We start from the raw sequence: 8,825 nt of genomic DNA, 5'->3' as shown, positions 1-8,825 counted from the left end.
ACATCAACCCTGCCCAGTCCGGACAGTGATCGAAATCAGAGTCTGAATGTTGTGTCATCCAGCTCCAAAACGAGTATCCATCATTCCAGGCCTTTCCTTCTTTTTTTTTTTTTTTGACTTTCTTTGCATTGCGTGAGATATGATATTCTCCTTCTGCTTAGACACATATCAGGTCGGCTTGCGGTAAGATACATCAGGCTTCCTATCATAGCCTTATACAGCTTCTCATCGACAGGTTTCCCATCATCATCTCGTGACAACTTTGTAGTTGTGCTCATCGGAGTATTGGCTGTCTTACTTGTCTGCATCCCGAATCTCTTAATAATATTTTTCGCATATGTGCTTTGTGAGACTGTGATTCCATCGTCTAGTTGCTTGACTTGTAGTCCAAGAAAATAATTCAGTTCGCCCACCATGCTCATTTCGAATTATGTAGTCATTGTCTTTACGAACTCATCAACCATGGACTGAGAAGTTCCTCTGAATATTATATCAACAACATAGACTTGAATGATGAGGATATTGTGGGAACCGAAATTCGCACTGTCGATTTCCATTTAAAGTATAAGAAATCAGAAAGAGAGCAAAGTAGATCTTATTCCGAATTCGCGTTTGGGCGTTACAACAAGGTAAGAGCCTGGGCTACGAGAGCTGTCGGCGAGATTCCTAGTTCTAAAACCCTAAGACGGCAATAACCTAGTTGACTCGCAGCTCGAATAACAAAAACGGAAATATGCCTAATTTCTCTAAGTGCTAAGTTTGCTCTGACCAAAAGTCCTTTCCATGCTTCTCGCCTCGGACTCCTTATATACTGGCTCCTAGGTTGGTTTCTCTTCTGCCCTTAAGCCGTCATATCGTAAAAATGGAGATATTCCATTTTTTTATCTTCGTAATTATCTTCAAAATTTCGTATTTATCAGGTCGGCTTGCGGTAAGATACAGCAGGCTTCCTATCATAGCCTTATACAGCTTCTCATCGACAGGTTTCCCATCATCATCTCGTGACAACTTTGTAGTTGTGCTCATCGGAGTATTGGCTGTCTTACTTGTCTGCATCCCGAATCTCTTAATAATATTTTTCGCATATGTGCTTTGTGAGACTGTGATTCCATCGTCTAGTTGCTTGACTTGTAGTCCAAGAAAATAACTCAGTTCGCCCACCATGCTCATTTCGAATTATGTAGTCATTGTCTTTACGAACTCATCAACCATGGACTGAGAAGTTCCTCTGAATATTATATCAACAACATAGACTTGAATGATGAGGATATTGTGGGAACCAAAATTCGCACTGTCGATTTCCATTTAAAGTATAAGAAATCAAAAAGAGAGCAAAGTAGATCTTATTCCGAATTCGCGTTTGGGCATTACAACAAGGTAAGAGCCTGGGCTACGAGAGCTGTCGGCGAGATTCCTAGTTCTAAAACCCTAAGACGGCAATAACCTAGTTGAGTCGCAGCTCGAATAACAAAAACGGAAATATGCCTAATTGCTCTAAGTGCTAAGTTTGCTCTGACCAAAAGTCCTTTCCATGCTTCTCGCCTCGGACTCCTTATATACTGGCTCCTAGGTTGGTTTCTCTTCTGCCCTTAAGCCGTCATATCGTAAAAATGGAGATATTCCATTTTTTCTGATCTTCGTAATTATCTTCAAAATTTCGTATTTATCCGCGGAAACTTGACTTTTATCTTTCCTTGCAAAACAAGCGTAAACCGTCATGCGGCTTACGGGCTGTTGGTTAAGAAATCGTAAGTTTGGCCTCGAGTCATGTCTTATGTCCCTTTGGGCCGTCTTCTGACTCGAAGCGTTTATTATGGCTACTTTCGATAAAGAACAAACGTTCCGCTGTTTTTACGGTAAAGTTTGATCGATGACTTAGAATAGCGGGAAACATGAAATGGGTTCGCTACGGTCTTCGGAAGATAGCATCGAAGGGTAGACGAGAATGCATGGACTAATTGTCGTATCGATGTTTCGAAAAAGCTCGGTCGCTAAGTAGCGATTGAGCGGGACGGACGCTCTGTCGCTACGTAGCGACCGAGCAGAACGAACGCTCGGTCGCTACATAGCGACCGAGCGGAACGAACGCTTGGTCGCTACGTAGCGACCGAGCGGAATGGACGCTCGGTCGCTACGTAGTGACCGGACAGCGTGCATGTGCAGTAGTAGTGTAATGATCGAGCTTGGTTCATCCATGTTCCGATCGTCATACTCGGACCTATCCGTAACCGGTCTGGGTATGTTTCCGATGGCTTATGTTTGATCTAAATAGAATTTGAACGAAGTTTTATCTCGGGAACATACGTTGTGATGTTCTCTTGACCGAGCATGATTTGTTGCGAAAAGACATACTTGTATTATGCGGGGATTTGGACGTTAACTTTGTCGCAACCGTTTTCGACCCCAACAGTTAGCCCCCCAGCTCGTTAGGATCGTGGATTTCTAGTGAGATCCCAACGTGCGGTATGGCGAGTTCGGACGAGATTGGTGTATTTGGGAGAAGTTCGTGTCCGAAAATCCGCAAATAAATAGTAATTTCTCATGCCTATAAGAAGGGAGGTAATTTCTTCACAATCTTTACACTTACTCATTCTCATAGAGAGGTTTCTTGAAAAATTCTTTCTTCTTTCTCTTTCTCTCTATCATTTCCTTCTTGATAAAAAAAAAGAAAAACACGAGATGTCGAGTAAGAAGAGGAGTTCGAAGAAAGGGTCCTTGCCCGCGAACGTTTCTGAAGAGCTCCGTGTGCCAAAGATGGAATTTGTTCCTCATTCGGTAGACCCGGCCGAGAACGTGGCATGGTGGGTGGCGTGTTATGGTTCGATCATGCCTCCGAAAGAGAAATCGTTTCCGGTCATGAACCGTCGCCCGGTCGAGGAAGGTGCACCAAGTTGGAGTACTAGCGAATTCCTCGAGGTCATGCGGTCGTTCTACCATATTTCGGATGAGGTGGAGTTCAGGGTTCCTCGTCAAGGAGAGCGCGCTAGTAGTCCCCCGGAGGGTTACTTTACTCTTTACGAAGCATTTGTAGTGAGCTGTCGTTTGTGGTTCCCGATTCCCGAAATTATCGTCCGTGTGTTGGATCTTTTCGGGGTGGCGATAAGCCAACTGAATCCCCTTGGCATCCAGCACCTCATTGGAGTCCTGATCCTGAGCTATAAGCATGGTCTTTCTCTTACCGTCGATCATTTCGAAGCGCTTCTTAGGTTGCAGATCATCAAAGATACGGACAAGTACATGCTGGTCCCTCGGAACTTCATGTCAGTGGTTAAGGGGTTTACTTCTAACTTCAACTCGTTGAAGAAGTTTTTCTTTTTCGTTCGTGTGGACGCTGCGTCTGTCGAGAAGAGTTGTATCCCATTGTTCTGGAGTTTGCCGAACGATCGTCCCTTCATCAATCCCCTTCCTCCGTTTCCTGAGGACATTATCGCTGTGAGGGATCTGCACAGGAACGGTCCTTTCTTCTGGACTTCCTTTACTCCGAAGAGAGTTCGAAAGGCGTTGAGGTTTGTGCATCCTAGTCCTGCTTTGGGCGGGGAAGCAGGGAGTGATTCCGAACCTGATGACCAAGGTGCCGACGCTGCTCCCGCGGTTTTGACGGGTCTAAATTCTTCGAAGGGGAAAGAAATTGACCTCCGTGACCTGGAGTTTTCGGTGGGCGAACCTTGTTTTCGGCGATGGAAGCGGTACGAGCGAGGTCCCTATTCTGGACTTTGATGATTTCTTCGCTGGTCTTCCCTCGGGCTTCGATGCTCCTCCGTCCACGAACGACTCGGGGAGGCCGAAAGTCGTCGCGGAAGGATCTCGTATCATCGGTATAGGCTTTAAGAATTTTGACGATCGTTTCAAGTGTATATATATTTTTCTTTTTTGCTATTAACGTGTCAATCGGTTTTACAGGGCTTGAACTTGCTTGGATCGGCCATTGAGGCGAGCCATAGAGAAGCCATGATCTATCGCTTTAAAGCGGAGAAGGCGGAGAAGGATCTTACTCGCATGCGAGACGAGATGTTGGCGCGAGATGTTCAACTCACTCGTGATCATGCCAGGGTTATTCGTAGGGCGGAACGGAAGGGCAAGAGGGAGATTGTTGAGGTGATGAAGACTCGCGCCTCTCAATTCCAGGTTGAGTACGGGAACCTCAAGGATGCTTTCAACTCGCTGGGCGACTTCCGTGAGTGTTGCGGTTCAGTTGGGAGCCTTTGGAAGACGCATGCAGATGACTACGTTTTCGAGAGGGAGAAGGAGTTAATGAAGGGCGGTATGAAGGTTCATGCTCACGCTTAGACGCTCATTTCTCCGATTGTTGGGGTCAAAAACGGCTGCGACGAAGTTAATGTCCAAATCCCCGCAAAATACAAGTATGTCTTTTCGCAACAAATCATGCTCGGTCAAGAGAAAGTCACACCGTATGTTCCCGAGATAAAGCTTCGTTTGAATTCTATTTAGATCAAGCATAAGCCATCGATAACATGCCCAGACCGGTTATGGATACGACGAAGTTAACGATCAAAACATCCGAAGAAAAAAACGAAAAACCTTCTTCGACAAATACTTTTTCGAAATAGATTCTTCCTTACGAAAAGCTTTGCGGAGGAAACACGAGACATCGGAAAAGATCTCGAAAAGGGTCGCTACGCAGCGACCGAGCTCAAGCTGAAGCTCGGTCGCTACGTAGCGACCGAGCTCTTCCGAAACATCGATACGACATTAGTCCATGCATTCTCGTCTACCCTTCGATGCTATCTCCCGAAGACCGTAGCGAACCCATTTCATGTTTCCTGCCATTCTAAGTCATCGATCAAACTTTACGGTAAAAACCGCGGAAAGTTCACTCTTTATCGAAAGAAGCCGTAATAAACGCTTCGAGTCAGAAGACGACGCAAAGGGACCTAAAACATGACTCGAGGCCCAACTTACGATTTCTTAACCAACAGCCCGTAAGCCGCATGATGGTTTACGCTTGGTTCGCAAGGAAAGATAAAAGTCAAGTTTCCGCGGATAAATACGAAATTTAGAAGATCGGAAAAAATGGAATATCTCCATTTTTATGCTATGGCGGCTTAAGGGCAGAAGAGGAAAAACGTAAACCGACCTAGGAGCCAGTATAAAAGGAGTCCTAGGCGAGAGGCATGGGAGATGACTTTTCTTAGAGCAAACTTAGCACTTAGAGCAATTAGGCATATTTCCGTTTTTGTTATTCGAGCTGCTACTCAACTAGGTTATTGCCGTCTTAGGGTTTTAGAACTAGGAATCTCGCCGACAGCTCTCGTAGCCCAGGCTCTTAACTTGTTGTAACGCTCAAACGCGAATTCGGAATAAGATCTACTTTGCTCTCTTTTCGATTTCTTATACTTTATCGTTGTTATTCTTGTGTTCTGATTGCTTGGCGTGTGGTATTAGCAGATATCCAGAACCTCTGGAAATTACGGTTTTCCCAGTTTCCTTATTTAAACGGAAATCGACAATGCGAATTTATGTTCCCACACCGGTCGACGGGAGGATTCAGGGATTCAGGGATCCCATCCCGGTTTCTCCTGATACCGTAGAGACCACGACCGAGTTTGCCGGTGGCGATGAGGAAGTGAACTATCCTGCGGATACATTCGGAGCTTCCTTGTCCTGAAATTTTAACTTTGATTTGTGAGAGGTGAGTGTTTGACGGGAAGAAGTTTTTCCCTTATCTTGTCTTATGCGGCCAAGTGTGGCCTTCGTTCATATATGTCCGGCCGAGTGTGGCCTTCGAACTTTGTATGGGCCTGTTTTGGCCGTTTTTATTTTTTTCGGGACTGGCCGTTGGTGGCTTTGAACCCCTACCGCTATGCGGTTTATATATAATGGATGTTTGTTTGAGTTATTTTGTTTCGAGTGGGTTTGAAGTAAAAATGAGCTGAGGCGTTCGATCTGTTGGTTTGTTCAGGACGTGAGTTTTCGTAAAAATTATTTATTCTTACGAACTTTCGGGAACGTTGAGATATGAACGGAGAGACATGTTTTAGGATCTCGTATCGTTTAGATATCATGTCTTTGAGATGTCTGAGACCAATACGATGGGTTTAGGGCAAGACCTAGGTTTACTCTCGGTTTTAAGGTTTGTGCGGTGACTAGCCGACTATCGATTTTCCTTTTGCGATTTCTACCTGATTCGTACCGATTTAAAGTCCGCGATAGGTTCTGGGATTATATGACTTGTATGGTACGAATCGAGCATCTTTCCAGAGACAAATATTAAGCCAACTGGAAGTGCTACACCAAAATTTTGGATTTTTTTTGTAGCGCGCTTTCGTCCTTGTGTTGGACGTTCGAAGATCAAAAGAGTGATCAAGTTGCGTTTGTTTAAGACGACTGATGTGTTCGTCGGGGCCAATCGACGAACGGAGTGTAAGGTTTTTGTGGTCGCGTTCGGACAATTTGTTCGCATCGTCTCGTCTTTAAACTTGGCGACGTCTCGCAGTTATTTCGAAGACTATACGTATATTTCCGGTGCTGAAGAGGGATTGTTTTGCGGTTTTGGGCCGTATGAGGCTGCTGACAAGAGTTAACGTTTGTAGATTTTCTAAGCGTGTTCTGAGACTTTTGCGTTAATTGAAGCGCAAGTGTCTTAAAAAGGAGCGAAGCATATTGTAGTAACAAATTTCGAAATCTCTAAAAAACTCGATTACAATAACGCATATTTTCCTATGTGGGAGTATACGAGTATACGCACCCACTCCCCCCTCCCTTTTTAGAGAGGGGGGCAGCTGAACTCGTCTTTCGACGAGCTGCCTACGTACCTCTTTCGAGGATCAAGCCATCTCGTAGTTCTATTTTATGCCGCGAGCGTTTTTTACTCGGCGATTGTCGCCGTGCTGACCGCCTTGATCGTGATGACCGTGTCCGGGTCAGCGTTCTCTTCTGGATGTTCTGGTTGAGTCGTAGTGTCAGCTTCGGACTCGTGTTGAGTTTCGACACCCTAAACGTTTGCGTCAGCAGACGATGTTAAATCGTCTTTTCTTGAAACGTTTTTGGCCGAAGATTTATCTATCTTCGTGCGCTTGCGATTTGCAGTTGCAGAAGTCATCATCTGCCTTAACTTGTGCTCCGCGAGGAAGCATAGTCGCGACTGTTTCTGACATCCCCTGATAGCTGCGATTCCGTTTGGGGTCGGGAATTTGACACCAAGGTTGTACATTGATGGAACAGCTTGCATGGCGTTGAGCCATGGGGTTCCCATGATCACGTTGTAAATGGCAGGATGATCGACCACCGCGAATTCGACGATTTTTGTGATCTCCTTGGCCATGACTGGCAGATGGATTGACCTGAGGGTCATCGATACTTTGCCTGAATAACCCGTGAGCGGTTTCGGCGTTGGAGTTACTTCTCCCAGTTCGATGCTCATCCGATTGAGAGTGTCGCGCAAGATTACATTGACCGTGATTCCCGTGTCAATGAGTATTTTGTCGACTTCCAGATCTCGTATGACGAGATCTATGACGAGCGGATCGCAGTGAGGTTGATCGATCCCGCCGGCTTCCTCCTTCGTGAAGGTGATTGAGCAATTCTGATCATCTCGGGTAGGAGACCATGTAGGCCAGTTTGCGCTCGACTCCGCCTTCTGCTGGTAAGCCTTGATAGCCGAAACCGTATCGTTGCAGAATTGCGATCCTCCAATGATCATGTTGACTCTGCGAAGATTGTTATTGTTCCCCTTGTCGTCCGGCCTTCTGTCGCCTTTATCCCCAGATTGGTTTCTTTGAGGAGATCACTCTGCGGGAGGATTTCTGTCCGGCTTCGGGGGGCGATCGGTCTCGAGGATGAGATCTTTCATGCTGGTCACTTCCGAGAGCTCTGCAGCTAGTAGCTTCGCGGCCAGCCTTGCTCCCAAGACTTTGCAGTCAGTCGTGGAGTGTCCTCGGGACTGGTGGAACTCGCAGAAGGTGTTTTCATCATATCCTTGATTGCGAGTCCACGTATTACCCGTGATTCGGCCCTGGTTCGAGCTGATCGCGTAATTGTGCGCTCCTTAGAGATCTTCCCCCTCGTGATGGACATACTTGTCGTTACGAGGGTTCTTCTTTTTCTTTTTTGGATCTACATCTTTCGAGGATGGTCTCGCCGACTTATGTTTATGCGATAAGACTTTCGTTTCATCCTCGATCATGATGTAGTCCGTTGCCTTATGGAGGGCGTCCTGGATCATTCGCGGCTTGTCGAGGGCTATCCATTTTCTGAATTTCGACTTGTACCAGAGCGCCTTTCTGAGCGCATCAATGGCCACCTTGTCGCTTATCCCGCTGACCCTGGACATTACCAACTTGAATCGGCTGATGAACTCGCGGAGTGGTTCGTCTTTCCTCTGGGACAGACACTAGAGATCGACATCGAAAGTTTCTCTATCTATGAACATAGAGTATTGCTTGAGAAATTCCGATGCGAGCTATCGGAAACTTCTGATAGAGTTTCGTTTAAGGCGTGCGAACCATTCGAGGGCTGCCCCTTCCAGATTCTCGACGAACAGACGACAGTAGCCGGCGTCTTTTTCGCCGTCCTTCAGCCTCGCTCTTCCCATCGTGATGTGGAAAACCTGAATGTGCGCCTTCGGATCGGTCGTACCATCATACCTCAGTACTTTGAGTTTTCCCAGATCGGATACCCTCATATCTGAGATGCGAGTGGTCTTCCGAGCCCCTTCCAGCAGTCTGTCGATCTCGGGAGCAGCGCTGGTAGCGTGATGGATTTGGGATTTCACGGCTCTTACTTCTGCCGCAGTCTTGGTGATATAGTCGCGAAGATCGCGGACATCCGACGTCTCGCCAGCAGATTTCCGAGCCTGTCGGCATTTA

Source organism: Brassica napus, chromosome C3 (assembly GCF_020379485.1).
Source record: "Brassica napus cultivar Da-Ae chromosome C3, Da-Ae, whole genome shotgun sequence".
In the NCBI taxonomy this organism is placed as follows: Eukaryota; Viridiplantae; Streptophyta; class Magnoliopsida; order Brassicales; family Brassicaceae; genus Brassica; species Brassica napus.
This window is presented reverse-complemented; position numbering follows the sequence as displayed.